This window comes from Parasteatoda tepidariorum, chromosome 7, assembly GCF_982258835.1.
Source record: "Parasteatoda tepidariorum strain Cologne lab strain chromosome 7, Ptep-v5.0, whole genome shotgun sequence".
NCBI lineage: Eukaryota > Metazoa > Arthropoda > Arachnida > Araneae > Theridiidae > Parasteatoda > Parasteatoda tepidariorum.
In genome coordinates, this window is record NC_141761.1 from 3,682,884 (window position 1) to 3,702,252 (window position 19,369).

General features: G+C 28.7%; 1 pseudogene across 1 annotated transcript in view; it reads right to left on the reverse strand.

Annotated features, from left to right (window-relative positions):
* Positions 1 to 10,384: 10,384 nt before the first annotated feature.
* The window catches only part of LOC147806734 (serine/threonine-protein kinase mig-15-like), a 62,236-nt pseudogene continuing 53,251 nt past the window's right edge, over positions 10,385 to 19,369 (reverse strand). The window contains exon 14 of the transcript XR_015435686.1: positions 10,385 to 10,954. The product of XR_015435686.1 is annotated as a serine/threonine-protein kinase mig-15-like (transcript). The remainder of the gene's footprint in view (positions 10,955 to 19,369) is intronic.

Consider the following 19,369-nt stretch of genomic DNA (forward strand, 5'->3'; position numbering starts at 1 on the left):
GCATGGCGCAGTTGGTAAAGCTGCGTGGCAAGTTAGATTTGTTGTCCCGGGGGCCATTGGTTCGAAACCCTGTTGCGGTGCGTCATTCAAATTTTTTCTTTTCTTATATATTATTTTTTTAAATTTATTTTGTGATATTTTAACGTGAATCAATTGTTCTGTACATAATAAAAAAACTATTTTTTCTTTGGGAAATAGCGTATAATAGCTAATAAACGGATAAATTTCGGATAAATTTTATTTATTTATTTATTTTAATTTATATTATTTTTTTAACTTCTTTTCAATATTTTAAAGCAAATAAAGAGTTCTATATGAGAGAAGAAATATTTTTCTTTGCTAAAGAGGGAATAATGGCTGAAAAAAGGACAGAAGTCATATCAGGAGGCGACGCACACATCACACCCCGTAACTCCCTATAATATTAACTTATAAATTTCAAACTCCGCCCAAAATTAGAATTTAATATATAGAACAATTTCACCGAAGGATTTTTTTATATACCAATTAGTGGGCCCACAATCTGCCAAAATAAGTTTTGTTTACTAACCGGGAGGAGGTGTTTTAAACTAAATATTCGCGGGGATGGCAAGAGAAGCATGGCGCAGTTGGTAAAGCTGTGTGGCAAGTTCGATTTGTTGTCCCGGGGGCCATTAGTTCGAAACCCTGTTGCGGTCGACATTCAAATTTTTTCTTTTCTTATATATTATTTTTTTAAATATATTTTGTGATATTTTAACGTGAATCAAGTGTTCTGTACATAATAAAAAAACTATTTTTTCTTTGGGAAATAGCGTATAGTAGCTAATAAACGAATAAATTTCGGATAAATTTTATTTATTTATTTATTTTAATTTATATCATTTTTTTAACTTCTTTTCAATATTTTAAAGCAAATAAAGTGTTCTATATGAGAGAAGAAATATTTTTCTTTGCTAAAGAGTGAATAATGGCTGAAAAAAGGACAGAAGTCATATCAGGAGATGACGCACACATCACACCCCGTAACTCCCTATAATATTAACTTATAAATTTCCAACTCCGCCCAAAATTAGAATTTAATATATAGAACAATTTCACCGAAGGATTTTTTTATATACCAATTAGTGGGCCAGCAATCTGCCAAAATAAGTTTTGTTTACTATCCGGGAGGAGGTGTTTTAAACTAAATATTCGCGGGGTTGGCAAGAGAAGCATGGCGCAGTTGTTAAAGCTGTGTGGCAAGTTAAATTTGTTGTTCCGGGGGCCATTGGTTCGAAACCCTGTTGCGGTCGACATTCCAATTTTTTCTTTTCCTATATATTATTTTTTTAAATATATTTTGTGATATTTTTACGTGAATCAAGTGTTCAGTACATAATAAAAAAACTATTTTTTCTTTGGGAAATAGCGTATAATAGCTAATAAACGGATAAATTTCGGATAAATTTTATTTATTTATTTATTTTAATTTATATTATTTTTTTAACTTCTTTTCAATATTTTAAAGCAAATAAAGTGTTCTATATGAGAGAAGAATTATTTTTCTTTGCAAAAGAGTGAATAATGGCTGAAAAAGGGACAGAAGTCATATCAGGAGGCGACGCACACCTCACACCCCGTAACTCCCTATAATATTAACTTATAAATTTCAAACTCCGCCCAAAATTAGAATTTAATATATAGAACAATTTCACCGAAGGAATTTTTTATATACCAATTAGTGGGCCCACAATCTGCCAAAATAAGATTTGTTTACTAACCGGGAGGAGGTGTTTTAAACTAAATATTCGCGGGGTTGGCAAGAGAAGCATGGCGCAGTTGGTAAAGCTGTGTGGCAAGTTAGATTTGTTGTCCCGGGGGCCATTGGTTCGAAACCCTGTTGCGGTCGACATTCAAATTTTTCCTTTTCTTATATATTATTTTTTTAAATATATTTTGTGATATTTTAACGTGAATCAAGTGTTCTGTACATAATAAAAAAACTATTTTTTCTTTGGAGAATAGCGTATAGTAGCTAATAAACGGATAAATTTCGGATAAATTTTATTTATTTATTTATTTTAATTTATATTATATTTTTAACTTCTTTTCAATATTTTAAAGCAAATAAAGAGTTCTATATGAGAGAAGAAATATTTTTCTTTGCTAAAGAGTGAATAATGGCTGAAAAAAGGACAGAAGTCATATCAGGAGGCGACGCACATATCACACCCCGTAACTCCCTATAATATTAACTTATAAATTTCAAACTCCGCCCAAAGTTAGAATTTAATATATAGAACAATTTCACCGAAGGATTTTTTTATATACCAATTAGTGGGCCCACAATCTGCCAAAATAAGTTTTGTTTACTAACCGGGAGGAGGTGTTTTAAACTAAATATTCGCGGGGTTGGCAAGAGAAGCATGGCGCAGTTGGTAATGCTGTGTGGCAAGTTCGATTTGCTGTCCCGGGGGCCATTAGTTCGAAACCCTGTTGCGGTCGACATTCAAATTTTTTCTTTTCTTATATATTATTTCTTTAAATATATTTTGTGATATTTTAACGTGAATCCAGTGTTCTGTACATAATAAAAAAACTATTTTTTCTTTGGGAAATAGCGTATAGTAGCTAATAAACGGATAAATTTCGGATAAATTTTATTTATTTATTTATTTTAATTTATATTATTTTTTCTAACTTCTTTTCAATATTTTAAAGCAAATAAAGTGTTCTATATGAGAGAAGAAATATTTTTCTTTGCTAAAGAGTGAATAATGGCTGAAAAAGGGACAAAAGTCATATCAGGAGGCGACGCACACATCACACCCCGTAACTCCCTATAATATTAACTTATAAATTTCAAACTCCGCCCAAAATTAGAATTTAATATATAGAACAATTTTACCGAAGGATTTTTTTATATACCAATTAGTGGGTCCACAATCTGCCAAAATAGGTTTTGTTTACTAACCGGGAGGAGGTGTTTTAAACTAAATATTCGCGGGGTTGGCAAGAGAAGCATGGCGCAGTTGGTAAAGCTGTGTGGCAAGTTAGATTTGTTGCCCCGGGGGCCATTGGTTCGAAACCCTGTTGCGGTCGACATTCAAATTTTTTCTTTTCTTATATATTATTTTTTTAAATATATTTTGTGATATTTTAACGCGAATCAAGTGTTCTGTACATAATAAAAAATTTTTTTTTTCTTTGGGAAATAGCGTATAATAGCTAATAAACTTATAAATTTCGGATAAATTTTATTTATTTATTTATTTTAATTTATATTATTTTTTTAACTTCTTTTCAATATTTTAAAGCAAATAAAGTGTTCTATATGAGAGAAGAAATATTTTTCTTTGCTAAAGAGTGAATAATGGCTGAAAAAGGGACAGAAGTCATATCAGGAGGCGACGCACACATCACACCCCGTAACTCCCTATAATATTAACTTATAAATTTCACACTCCGCCCAAAATTAGAATTTAATATATAGAACAATTTTACCGAAGGATTTTTTTATATACCAATTTGTGGGTCCACAATCTGCCAAAATAGGTTTTGTTTACTAACCGGGAGGAGGTGTTTTAAACTAAATATTCGCGGGGTTGGCAAGAGAAGCATGGCGCAGTTGGTAAAGCTGTGTGGCAAGTTAGATTTATTGTCCCGGGGGCCAATGGTTCGAATCCCTGTTGCGGTCGACATTCAAATTTTTTCTTTTCTTATATATTATTTTTTTAAATATATTTTGTGATATTTTAACGCAAATCAAGGGTTCTGTACATAATAAAAAAATTTTTTTCCTTTGGGAAATAGCGTATAATAGCTAATAAACGGATAAATTTCGGATAAATTTTATTTATTTATTTATTTTAATTTATATTATTTTTTTAACTTCTTTTCAATATTTTAAAGCAAATAAAGTGTTCTATATGAGAGAAGAAATATTTTTCTTTGCTAAAGAGTGAATAATGGCTGAAAAAGGTACAGAAGTCATATCAGGAGGCGACGCACACCTCACACCCCGTAACTCCCTATAATATTAACTTATAAATTTCAAACTCCGCCCAAAATTAGAATTTAATATATAGAACAATTTCACCGAAGGAATTTTTTATAACCAATTAGTGGGCCCACAATCTGCCAAAATAAGTTTTGTTTACTAACCGGGAGGAGGTGTTTTAAACTAAATATTCGCGGGGTTGGCAAGAGAAGCATGGCGCAGTTGGTAAAGCTGTGTGGCAAGTTAGATTTGTTGTCCCGGGGGCCATTGGTTCGAAACCCTGTTGCGGTCGACATTCAAATTTTTCCTTTTCTTATATATTATTTTTTTAAATATATTTTGTGATATTTTAACGTGAATCAAGTGTTCTGTACATAATAAAAAAACTATTTTTTCTTTGGAGAATAGCGTATAGTAGCTAATAAACGGATAAATTTCGGATAAATTTTATTTATATATTTATTTTAATTTATATTTTATTTTTAACTTCTTTTCAATATTTTAAAGCAAATAAAGAGTTCTATATGAGAGAAGAAATATTTTTCTTTGCTAAAGAGTGAATAATGGCTGAAAAAAGGACAGAAGTCATATCAGGAGGCGACGCACATATCACACCCCGTAACTCCCTATAATATTAACTTATAAATTTCAAACTCCGCCCAAAGTTAGAATTTAATATATAGAACAATTTCACCGAAGGATTTTTTTATATACCAATTAGTGGGCCCACAATCTGCCAAAATAAGTTTTGTTTACTAACCGGGAGGAGGTGTTTTAAACTAAATATTCGCGGGGTTGGCAAGAGAAGCATGGCGCAGTTGGTAAAGCTGTGTGGCAAGTTCGATTTGTTGTCCCGGGGGTCATTGGTTCGAAACCCTGTTGCGGTCGTCATTCCAATTTTTTCTTTTCTTATATATTATTTTTTTAAATATATTTTGTGATATTTTAACGTGAATCAAGTGTTCTGTACATAATAAAAAAACTATTTTTTCTTTGGGAAATAGCGTATAATAGCTAATAAACGGATAAATTTCGGATAAATTTTATTTATTTATTTATTTTAATTTATATTATTTTTTTAACTTCTTTTCAATATTTTAAAGCAAATAAAGTGTTCTATATGAGAGAAGAAATATTTTTCTTTGCTAAAGAGTGAATAATGACTGAAAAAGGGACAGAAGTCATATCAGGAGGCGACGCACACCACTCCCCGTAACTCCCTATAATATTAACTTATAAATTTCAAACTCCGCCAAAAATTAGAATTTAATATATAGAACAATTTTACCGAAGGATTTTTTTATATACCAATTAGTGGGCCCACAATCTGCCAAAATAAGTTTTGTTTACTAACCGGGAGGAGGTGTTTTAAACTAAATATTCGCGGGGTTGGCAAGAGAAGAATGGCGCAGTTGGTAAAGCTGTGTGGCAAGTTAGATTTGTTATCCCGGGGGCCATTGGTTCGAACCCTGTTGCGGTCGACATTCAAATTTTTTCTTTTCTTATATATTATTTTTTTAAATATATTATGTGATATTTTAACGTGAATCAAGTGTTCTGTACATAATAAAAAAACTATTTTTTCTTTGGGAAATAGCGTATAGTAGCTAATAAACGAATAAATTTCGGATAAATTTTATTTATTTATTTATTTTAATTTATATCATTTTTTTAACTTCTATTCAATATTTTAAAGCAAATAAAGTGTTCTATATGAGAGAAGAAATATTTTTCTTTGTTAAAGAGCGAATACAGGCAGAAAACGGGACAAAAGTCATATCAGGAGGCACGCACACATCACACCCCATAACTCCCTATAATATTAACCTATAAATTTCAAACTCTGCCCAAATTTAGAATTTAATGTATCGAAGAATTGTACCGAAGGATTTTTTCATAGACCAATTAGTGGGCCCTCAATGGCCCAAAATAAGTTTTTTTCTACTTACCGGGAGGAGGTAAAGCTGTGTGGCAAGTTAGATTTGTTGTTCCGTGGGCCATGGGTTCGAAACCCTGCGTCGGTCGACATTCAAATTTGTTCTTTTTTTTTTTATATATTACTTTTTTAAATTTATTTTTTGAAATTTTATCGTGAATCAAGTGTTCTGTATAGATAAAAAAAACTATTTTTTCTATGGGAAATGGCGAATAATAGCTATTAAACGGAAAAATTTCGGATAATATTTATTTATTTATTTATTTAAATTTATATTATTTTTTTAACTTCTTTTCAATATTTTAAAGCGAATAAAGTCTTCTATAAAGTGTAATAATATAATTTAAAATAAACAAAAAAAAAGAAAGAAAATTTATTGAAAAAATTGTCCGTCCTTGGGATTCGAACCCAGGACCCCTCCCTCCAGCAGCGAACTTGCTGGTCCGGTGGCCTACCATCCAGTCCTCCGTGATACGTGAAGCCTATCACAGTTTCGAGTCAAAAGCTCTCTTCTCTCATCTTTGCAATATACCTTTAGGGACCCACTGTGACCTATAAAAACTCTCTTCGGGGAATATTCAGGGCCCTCCTGAATATTGAAAAACACATTATAAAAGTAATATAATTTAAAAAAAACTTTAAAAAATAAGAAAATTTTTTGAATTTTTTTTGTCTTTATCGAAGAGCAAACATAGGGTATCTAATATATGTGAATCGCACTTCAGATGTGGCACACTGCGCAGTTAAAGCTCCAACGGATCAGTCTGCGTAGGGACCGACGGTGTGCAGGGGTGTTTCCTAGACCGTCGCCAATATCCCATCGTTCAGCTCTAGTGCGACGTAAATTAACTACAACAACTCCCGGCGTGAGTTCTAACACTATTAATTACATGTGGAAAGATTGAACACATATAGCGTTATTGTTAATAATGGTGAAATTATTAAATATATAAACAATAGTGCTTGTTTGAGTTATTTGCAAACATTTTTAACTCCAAAATGGCTGTGAAAAAAAGCAAAGTTGATTCAGAGTGCTGTGAGTTCAATGATGAGTGAACTTGGAAATATTTTTCTACAGTTGCAAAAGATAAACCAGTATCTCTTATCTGCAATGAAGATGTAGCAGTTTTAACGAATACAACATTGACCGGCATATTACAGTCAAGCAGAAGAATGCCAATTACGAAGCAATATCTGAATGTGAAAGACGACAAAATACGGAAAGTCTTCTTAGAGAATTATCAGGCGGACAAAATTTTTTCGAAGATAAACTCTGTCCAAGAAGCAGCTACGCATGCAAGTTGTATTGTAACATACAATGTTGCTAAAAATAATAAATCTCTAGGTGATGGGGAGTTTGTTAAATAATGTATGCTCCAAGCTAGTGATGTTTTATGTCCAGATATGAAAAATAATTTTGAGGCTGTAAGCTTATCGCGAAAAACTGTGACTTCTAGAATTGAAGCCAACGATAAAAGTTTGACATCACAACCCAAGTAGCACCTAATATTAGATAATATCAGAAAAATCGGTAAAATCTAACGTTATCTTGTACAACTTCTAATCTTAGAAAGATACAAGAGGTCGCTGTTTGCTCTGCCTTATAATATTAGATTCTATGCGAACTAATATTATCTAGCATTCGCCATAATATTATTTTTCATTAGTTTTGATGCTATATAATATTAGAATATATATTTTCTGATATTATCTTGCGTCGTTTTTTATTTTTTGGAGTAAGTAAGAGGTAGTGGCAAGGAATCCGGCAGAATAATATAAAAGGGGATGCAATCCTCTTACAAACTATCAACCCCAAAACCCAAAAAAATTAAAATATTCTGTTATTACATTTTGTTTTGTTATTACATATACTTTAATCTGTTAATTTTTTTCAAGATACATTTCTTCATTGTTAACAAGATATTTAAAATAAAAGTACGAATTTCCTGTACTTGCAAATTTTGCCGCGAAAAACTGTATTGATGGCGCTGGCATAGCTACTGAGTTTGAAACACAAATAACTACAAACAGTAGTTTCGTATACTAACGTGTTTGTGCACGCTTAACATTGGTATTTATTGTGTTGATGAAGTTTTACAGTTGTGATAAGTCAGTTTGTGTTATACACCTTTGTTAAACTAAATAACCAAGAAAATATAATATTATTTATATTTCATAAAATGAAATTTAAAATTATAGCTTAGATATCTGCCAAGTTTGTGCATGTTCAGTGTGCATTAGAAAAGAATCAAAGATGACTCAGAATTCATTGAAAAAGTAATAAACAGGTTTGGACAGCAAACAAGACGATTTCAATTCTTGTTTGATTAAAAAAATTTTTAACTGTTACGTATCAATAATTACTTAATTATTTGCTTTTCAATAAAAATATTTTTAATAAAACATTTTTATAACAAAATTGTTTTTCTGTATCTCTTTAAGTACTTAAAAAAAAAAAAAAAAGAAGCTAGGGGGTGCAAGCGCACCCTCTTGCACCCCGCTGCCGGCGCCCTTGGGTAGTAGAATAATTGGGATATATAATTTTACTTAATTTTCTGTATTGCTGTGAAGCATAGAACAATAGTTTTATAATGTCATTCCATGAATTATTTTCTTAGCGATACAGAAATAATAAATAAAATAATTGTAGCGAATTCTGCTAACCATCTATTTTCCTCCTTCTTACTCCAAAGTATATCTTATGTTCAGCTGATTTTTTTAAATATTTCAAATTTAATTAAGAAATACTATATTGCAACTTTTATAGCTATTTTTTTTCTTTTCTTCATACAATGGGTCTTTTAATGAATTTTGTATCATTAATAATTTTAAAATCATTAATTTAAAAATGTATTCTTAATTTTTTTTTTTTAGAAATGAGCCTTTCTTATCAAAATTTTAATTGAATTTGTTAGTTTGTAAAACTTGTTTATAAAAGCTGTAACTTAAGCCAATTTTAATCTCACAATTAACATTAATTATTTATATTCTGAAATTATGTAATGAAAACCACACTACATAATTATAAAGTTATATATTTACATTTGAACTGAGTGGAAATTTAAACTTAAAATTTTTTTCTTCTCATAATATTAAAATAAAATTGTTCAATTTTTAAGTGGTCATTTCTTGTAATAATTGACACAATAAAGAACAAAATTTAAAAATATTCAAATTACTTACTTCAACAAATTTACACATTTTCTGCCCCTTCTTCTTTTACAGAAATTAAATGTAGAAATACTTACGTAGCTTTATTCTTTCAGTATCGGAAATTTTATTTAACAAAACACCTGAAACAAAACCCAAAAGCAACCTAGAAATTTTTCCACGAAGAGAAACCAGGAAAGCAACTAATACTATGAAAATTGGAATTATTTTTCCTATAATGTAAAATTAACTTTTATGGGCACTTCAGAAATTTTCATCAATTTGATAATTATTTAAAGGTGTTATGTACTAAACCAACAATTTTTGCAAAAAATTTACATAGCAATTTAATTTCAAAACTGTCAGTAAATATTATGTTTCATCTAAATTAAATTTGCACTAACATATACTTGCATACAAGAATGAGACGAAAATATAATAACATTTTTTACATTATTTTTTAAAAGTTGCTTTCAGCATGAATGATCAAAATTTGACTACACAATCCATTACTCTTTTGAGAACGTTGCTATAAAAAAATTCAGATTTTTGTTTGAAAATTCAAATTAAAAAAAATTCAGATTTTTGTTTGAAACAATTCCATTGCTTTTATTTTGCTGATTATAGATTATGCGTTATGACATAAATAGGTTTAGAAAAAAGCAGGTGTACTATGTAAACATTTTAAACAGAGCTTTTCAGAAAATAAATTTAAAAAAATTAAGCAGATGTTAGAGTCAATTTTCTGGTATTGATCAATTAGCCATAAAAAAAAACTATATTATGCATTTAAAAACTTGCTTTGCAAAGAACCTTACTGATGAAAACTTAAACAAACAAGATTCTACTCTACGTTGGTTTAAATTTTTTGCTTTAACAATAATGTAAATAAATGTTCAGCTAAATTTTAAATATTAAACCAAAGAAATTTTTACTATTATCATTATTTTAAACATCATAAAAATATTCACTTCTTATCTTAAATTTGAACTAAATAATTCAAAATTAAGTGAAAAATACAATGCTAGTAGTATAAATGCTCATAAGCTGGAGTTAATGTTTAACAATGATGTTAAAATTAAATTGTTTCCGATATGTTGCAAATTTTAAAGAAACCGAATTTTAACTTCATCTAATTTCAAAATACTTAAACATTACTATCATGACTATAAAAAAATTTCCAACATTATATCTTATTAAGTTTTATTAATGAACACATATCTGCCTACCCCATTTTCTAAAATTTTGAAGATTTATTATAAAGTTGCTGTATAAATTACCCAATGCAGTAGTTAAGAATAAAAAAAATTAATCAAACCAAATCATGACAAACATTATTTCACAATTTAATTATTTTATTTTAAAACAAAACACAATATAAACTTTACTCAACTATAAAAGCAATATATTCTTACCGTCATTGTTTAATATAAACATATAATCCTTAAGAACATCTATTTGTCATTAAATAAAATAATTTTTATTGCAAAAAGCAACAGTTGGACTATGTGTTATCATTTTTATTATTATTTTCTAATAAAAAGAATTCCAAAACTTTACAGTAATTTATTTCATGCAGTTCTTTTCTCTTCAATTGCAATTTTTTGTTTATGTGCAACTATATATCAGAGCAATAAACTGATGAATCTGCTTTATTGAAAGATTTTATAAAATTGTCAGCAACAGTAACCACACAAACACACAGCAGGGATGAATCACACAGAGATACGCCTTTCTTCAAACTTCTGCACAACAACAAGAGGACTTTCAGCTCCGGCAGATTTAAAGAGAATCTAACAGCATATACACATCAGTTGTTTTGTTTTCTGTCAGGATTGAACTTATGGGCCCTCGTATTCTACCAGAATGTCATTTTCCATTTGCATTATCCAGCAGCCCAGACGAAGCTAAAATTATAAGAGAGAAAAAGTTAAACTTTACATTGAAAACACTAAATTTAAAACTATTAGCATTGAATATTTCTTTAAGACTTAAATCATTTAAAAAAATTTTAATAGGTCTAAAGTTTAATAGGTAGATTTCTGTAACAATACCTAAACCAAAAAATCTCAGTATCACTGCGCAAGAGTCGAAAAATATTTCATTTATAACCACTCTCAAGTAATAATTTTATTCTTTCCTAATTATTTTTTATTAAAAAGAAATTATAGTTCAAAATCCTTAAGCCCTTCTGAATCACTGGAGTTTAAAAGATAATTCCTTCTAGAAATGTTGTTCTTTCTTTCATTTTTTCAAAGAACACCATAATTTAATAAAGAACATTTTATATCTTATTGAAACCTGACTGTGAGTGGGGATTTTGTTAGGAGAATAGGAAATCTGTGAAATTGGGGAAGGGGGATTCCGTTTTAAAAAATACGATTTTTTGGCCACCTAAATCTATGAACTTTCCATGATTTTTTTCTTTTAAATAGTTAAAATCATGACATTTCATGACTAATTTTGTTCAATATGTAAATGCCAGACTTTCCTTTATGTAAATTGACAGAGAGCTAGTCTAGAATGACCGGACACAAGATATCAGGGCAGTACTATGAAAAGTTTTAACTGAGTACAAATACTTTAGGATCTCAGCTCAAGTTATCCATAACCAAAATTGTTCACAGTCAATCATTTGAAATAAATAAATAAATAAAATAAAATAAAAATGAATATTTTCATGTACAAGGGTGGCTATTGTACAAGTGAGATATCTTTGTTTCGATTCAAGATGAAAGTTATTTTAATTAATTAATATTATTTAATAACATAATTATGGCTCATTCTTAATGATACAATTCATGGATTCAGTTGGCTGGAGTTCAATTAAAATATCTTAAAATAGATTAAAAATAGTTTGCAAATTCAAATATATATATATGGATCACACTCTAGAACAACGGTTTCCAAATGATGTTAGGGGTTCCGTGAAAGAGTTCTGACAGTTGAGACTTTTTGAACAGTTTTTGAAATCCGTAATTATATTTAAAGTAATATGCCAAAAAATGGGAAATGAAAATTTTAAAAAAAATATATAATTTTTCTAACAACAATTTTACAAAAGTATGAAAAAAAACATGCATTTATAAGAATTCGCAATAGTATTTAACATTGCGCTTTTCAAATCAAACTAAAATAACAGAATTTTTTTTAATAAAGAAATATGTTTCCCTAATAACTATTTTCAATATTTAAAAACAGTTTTTAATAGCAATATAAAAACAAATCTTCAATTAGACTAGATTCATCTCTAAGACAGTGTATATTCAACTGTTAAACATACGAGTAAAACCTAAATTAAGATTATTAAATATAAAACGATGAAAAATATTTATTTCTCCTTTTAAATATTAAAAGTTCAAAATAAAAATAAAGTTTTTACCCTAATTATTAGCGGACTATTTAATCATTTAGGGCTTCATAGCCAAAAAAAAAATTGGGAACGGCTTTTCTGGAATTGTGCTATTTAATGTCCTGTTAACAGAAGACACAGAAGAAAGTATTATAATCTAATTTTTGTTTGTATTTATTCGTCATTTGCATGCACTTTACAGAGCTACATGCTACCTTCCTTTAATCAGGATAAATATAAATACTAAAAGGTCTTTCATGCTCTATCCATTCTTTAAATAAAAATTAAAATTGATCATGAAGGAAAAAAAAAACTATGATTACCACAAATATTAAAAATTTTAAGTCTTTTTCTTATGTTTCACTGCATTTTAAAAATATTTTTGCACTGAGTTTGACTTCCTAGCCTCTTCAACAGTTTCATGGCTACTAGTAACTCATATAACACTTATTCTCAGTAGCAGCTGATTTAGAACGAAAAAAGAATATTTGTATGGAAATATTTAGCAATCTTGCTTAGGTATATTGAATAAAGTAAGTTAAACTATTTTTATTGCTGTCATTACCATCCTGACCCTTGGTGAGTTGATTTTAACATTATTGAAAATTTTTGTTCTTGATTAGTTTATATTAGATAAGTCTTTGTACAAAATATATAATAGTTTTTAAAACAGTAACAATATTTTGTTTCCTGCAGAACAGCAATCAAGATGGATAAGAAATATTATAAATTTCACGGTAACTGCTGCATAATATACTAAATATTTTACATATAGAGAATTTTAGGGATTTTTATTGTCATCAAAATACAAAAACTTTATTACCATAATGTCTATAAATGGTATGCAATATTTTTTCTTTATGATTGGCATTAAATGAATTCGAAATTTTTTTATGTTAACTCATAATTTTAAATAGTAGTAGACAAGTAAATAATTATTGATAGTTAAAAGATTTAATTTAAAAAGGGAGTTCTGAAAAAAAGAAACAAATTTTTAGAGCACAGAAAAAGAAAAGCCTTAAACTGATTCCTGCGAGGTCCATTTCATTACGTATTAGTAATACTTTTTAAAATATTCAAACCAGCAAAAAATTGAGCAAAATCTCTATTTTAACGGGCGATTTTTTGAAAACTCAATTATAGATCTAAAATGTACAAAAATCAGGAGAAAAGCCAGAAGAAAATGGCAAAATCCAGTAGTCTGCTGATAGATCCAGTAGAGTTGGCAGCTATGCTGCAGGGTAAAATAAAAAAAATGTCCATGCATCTTAAACTATACTATTACCATTCATCTTAAAATTTGTAAACATATGAAAATACATCTTAAGCGCATACATCTTAAAATTTGTATAACAATTGTAATGACAGCTTGAGATTCCTAATGACAGAAATGAAAATAGAATAATACAATGTAATTTTTATTTATTTCACAATCTTAATTTAAATTTAGCACATCGAATTGTATACACAATTTTAGATGCTAAAATTTTGGCCGTTTTTTGTGTAATAATTTTGGATTTTAATATTTTATTTAATGTTAAATGGAAATTCATTAAAAATGTACTGAAGTACTTTTAATACCTTTGCATTTTGTATCATTTTATTTTTTAAAATCGCTACAATAATTTGTAACCATCAGGAATAAATAACTTTTTGTATTCATCTTAAATAGTCATTGACGACAGGGGTAATTGTGAGCCCATGTCAAAATTCCGAAAAAATTCTCGAGTAAAAAAAAAAAATTTTAAATCGAAACATTAGAAAAAAATTTAAACAAGGTGTTTTTGTACTTAGTTTACTTAAGTTATACTTAATTTAGTTTACATAAAATATATTTAAAATTTTACACATACCTATGAAGTAATTGAAATTTACAAATATGTCTTTCTTTCTTCAGTTTATGATTATAATAACTATTTACTGATAAAAAATGAATATTAATCTTGAATATAAGCTTATAAAGTAGCTCTCCTTACAAACAAATAAAAGTAAACTGTGTTTTGAAGTTCCACCATTGAAAATTTGATTTCCGAAAACTTTTGTGATCAATGATTTTTTGAAACATCTAAACCTTCGATCTCCGGAAACTTCCGAATCGTGATTAGAGAAATATCCGGAAATCCGGATTTTTCCGGAGCAGAATCAGCCCTGATTAAGTTTTAGGGTATTTTTAAAAGACTCTGTTGTCAAATGAAATAAAGCTCTTTTTTTCTGAATAACAAGCTATTTTTATAACTGCTGTGAGTTTGCAACAACTGTTAGGACATCCTAGTTCCCACTGAATTTCATAAAAAATTCCCTGACTTTTCCAGGTATATTAGGTAAATTTCAATGGAAATTCATCTCATATTTTATTTATACCATGCGATTTTTTATCAGAAAACTTAGTTTTTTTATTTTTTGTTTTTGCTACGTCAAAAATTAAATTTTGTGAGCAAAAACATTGAATGAGAATGGAAACATAGAAAAGTTTCACTTAAAAGTAGAATTTTATAAAATAACTGTAATAGGCCCATGGGAGCCCCGGTCATGTTTGACCTATCTTTAGCCAATATTATTATCCATGCTAGTTCTGAAAAGGATGTAAAACATCAATAAGAAGTAAAGACACATTTTTGTGAAAACGGTTTTATATTTTAATATTTGAACAATGCTACATTATCTGAGCTAAGAATAAGTCTTTGATTCAAATAATTTTCATTCATAAAAATCTCACTAAGATTTAGAAAAGCTGAATAACTTTTAAAATATTCAAATTTTTCTCTCATTCTAAGTCAGGATAACTCACTAGAGCAAGATAGTGTTGTGAGGCCACAATGGGCATCACATATTTCATAACTTTTAAAATTTCTTTAATTTCTTAAACTTGTTTTTTTACTCATTCTTAATCAAATTATAATTAAATCAATCAGTTAATTTTTATAATGGCGAATATAAAATATTTTATTCTTTTCTCATTGATCAATGTAACGACTAATTTTTTATTTCAATACTAATGTAGATTCATTAATTCACCGTTGCGCCTAATAAATTTTTTTAAAAATTATTTATAACTCTTCATTCCTAAATTTCTTACTACAAATATGTTTAAATTACGCGGTTATACTAATTCTCACAGTCCCAACAAGACTGCGATTTGGGATTGCCAAGGTATTTTTCAAACCTAATATAGATCATGGGGGGTTGGCTTTATTTTCGGCTATGTTATTTTTTGATAAACCACCAACTTTGGATCTCTTCTCATGATTCTAACTGTCTGTGGGGAACAATTCAATTACTTTTTAATTTGGCTTTTGATTAGGTAGGTCATGGGAGATTTATCCCCTATAGCCTGCCCTTATTAATATTATATTATGCAAAATTTATTTAGCTTAAAGTCTTATTGATAGAATATAAATTTTGTATCTTGAGCTCTACAAATAACTACTAAATACAAGTTTTATTATAATTTATGATCCAGTTTACATCTTCAACTTTCATTATCCTGTTTCTCATCACTATCTTCAATTAGTCAATTATACCATACTTTAAAAAACTTTAGCTTTAAAAAACACTGTTAATGTAACAAAACCAAATTCCTTGCCTTGGACTAAGAAAAAAAAAAGTATGCCAAGAGGCATTTTAACTGTTAAGCATGTTTTTATTTTACAAAGCATTACTTGATCAAATTTAAAATGAAAGAAAATTGCTTCAGTGCCAAATTACCAAAGAGAGTTACTTTATCATGTACTTCTATGCAAATAAAGTATATATATTTTTGCAAGATCATAAAAAATTTACATTGACTTATGAAAAAAGAGAGTATAAAATGCAAAGTAGGGGGGGGGGGGAAGACATACCTAGCAGATAGGGTAAAAATTTCACATAGGAAATTAATTTCTAATGGTTTCTTCTGTGCATCATAGTCAACATTTTATCAAGCAAATACCTTCAGGGTTTTTAAGCAAAATATATCAGTAAAGGATGCATGTGTAAAAAAACATGCACATTTCAATGTTAAACTTAAAATACATTCTGGCATTTTTTTTGTCCTTTATTCCTTAGTATATTTAAGATGTTAGATTTCTAACATGAATCCATCATTACCATTTTCTCGCAATAATTATCATCCATGATACTAAATTGTTTGTTTTCAAACTATTTATGCCCGAAGTTACTTATTTTAAGTTTTTTAAATGCCTAATTTTAACAGTATGTTATGACCTAAACATTATTTGCGAATTAAGACACTGAAATACTAAATAAAAATAAAATAATAATTCTAAATCTGAAAAATTGAAATAAATTCAAACTTTGTTCACATTTATAGGAAAAAAATTTACAACATTTTATTTTTTTCTGATTTTCTAGAAGCACGTCATTATTAACTTTAAAACAACTCACAAAAACTATATTTTTCAAAATTATACATGATTTATGACAAAGAATGATGAGGACAGTTTTTGACAAATTTATAAAATTTAAAATAAATGTAATCTTTTATGAACTTTTGTAATTTCCCAAAGTTTGCCTCTATAAAAAATGAAAAACTGAACCTGTAGCAAAAATGTAAAGCATTTAGGAATGAAAAATCACACATTACAATATGTATGTTAGCTGAATAACTATTTTCATACAAGGTGAATAAAAAGAAAATATTCAATGAATCAGTACTGGATAAATTCTATACTTTTTGAAGTAACAAACTTTTTATATTCTTTATTGTTTTATGACACATTTTCAGTTAATTTTTACATTAAAGATTTTAATTAAGTTGCCTTATGTATGGGGGACAAAATAAAAAGGAACGACCTGGAATATTTTTTGATTTAATGTGATCGGATCTTCACCTTCTAGGACTCACTCTTAATGGCTGGAGGGGGTGACCTCAAATATGCTGATTAATTAATGTAGACAATATTTTAAGTCTAATTAATACATTACATATTAACAATATTTAATACATTAATACATATTAACAATATTTAATACATTAATACATATTAACAATATTTAATCATATACATACATATACAGTCAATTCGCTATAACTCGAAGTACCATAACTCGAATATTACTATAACTCGATTTTTTTATGAGGTCCCGACCCTTTTATCTTCAATTTCATGATAATTATTCTCGATTACTCGAATTTTACTCCCTTTAACTCGATTTTTTTTGGATCTTTTGAAACAGGAAAAAAAAACCTAGGAGCTGATATCTTGTCCCTTCCTTTGCAACACACACACATTGTCTTTCGCACTCTTCATGGAGAAGCTAAAGCTGTCCCTCTTGAAGTATGTGAACAGTGGTTAAATGAAACGTTACCAAATTTACTTCAAGGATACAGTTAAAATGATGTTTCAATATTGATGAAATGGGTTTATTTTTCAAATGTCTTCCAAATAAGACTATGATGTTCAAGGATAAAAACTGCTCAGGGGGTAAAATGAGCAAGGAACGTTTGACTGTCCTAGTTGGAGGAAATGCGCCTGGGACATAGAAATTGCCCTTACTTGCTATCGGAAAATACCGAAATCCCCGATGTTTCAAGAATGTAAAAACGTATCCTTTGGATTACAAGTCCAACAAAAAGTTTTGGATGACATCAGTATTATTTTTAGACTATGTAAGAAAATTGGATCGGAAATTCTTCGCTAAGAAAAGAAAACTGATACTCTTTATGGATAAATGCACAGCGCATAGTGATCTAGCTAATTTGAAAGCAGTAAACTTGCAGTTTCTCCCACCAAACACAGCAGCAAAGTTGCAGCCGATGGACCAGGGTATCATAAAGTGCTTCAAACAGTCTTATCGTAAATGGCTTGTCAGAAAAATGATCTTAAATATTGTAAGCATTTAGAAGATTTGTAATTAATAAGCATCAATTAAATAATCCGACAATATTTTGAAAGTCCAAAACCGAAACTAACGGTAAGTCGAACTTCCGATATGTCGAAGTTTTTCATCAGTCCTATCAGATTCGAGTTATCGCGAATTCACTGTACAATATTATATACATTAACATACTTTATCTGAATAACTAACATGAATATATCACTGAATAACTACATTTTGACTATCATGAGTTCTTTCCTGTACAAAAATCTTAAATACTTGAAACATTTTTGCTTAATATAAATTAGTGAAATCAGCAGCTTATGACATAGATGGTATATACCAGATGGAGACAAATATAAAAAAAAATTATAAAACGATTTTTGACTTAAGTAATAATAGCAATATTGTTGAAAAACTTATTCGTTTAGAATTGAGGGTGCTGAATCTAGCTCATTTAAAAAAAAATCACAAAGCTTAAAACTTTGTAAAGACAAATTTTGGTCTTAATTTATATTTAGTTGAAAGAGGTTATATTGCTCTGCATCATCTTAAAAGTAATATTCACTCATTCATGATTAGTATTTTTGCACTTTTGTTAAAATTCCAAGAAACAGATCTTCTTAAATTGGTAAGAATTATTTTTTATTTTAAATGAAATAATTATGTATTACTACATTAATATTTATTGCACTGTTCATTGGTTTCATGTTGAGTGAAACAAGAAATTTCAAATTTCTTAAATAAGTCTCATAATGTTCATTTTGAATACAAAGTAAGAAAGTCAATAAATTTACTTGCATTTTGATCACTCAAAAAATAAATTTTGATGTCTAAAAATTTTTTTGTATAATCAAGTAATCATCTATACATAATAATAAAAGCGGCTGTGTGTGTGTGTGTGTGTCTGTAATCACAATATATCGCCCCAGAAGCCTCGCCCAGGCACGAAACTCGGCACATAATTGTGTTTTGACATAATGAAGAAGTATTTTTTTTCTTTTTTAAAAATTTGGATTAGTTATTTAGTTATCAGTCATTTTGTAAGTCTATGCTTTTCGTCTGCTTTTTCGTCTTCAAAGAGCCATATTCAAAAAACTATTAAAAAATGCATATACTTTTCCCCACTCTTATAAATGTATGCTAATGCGAA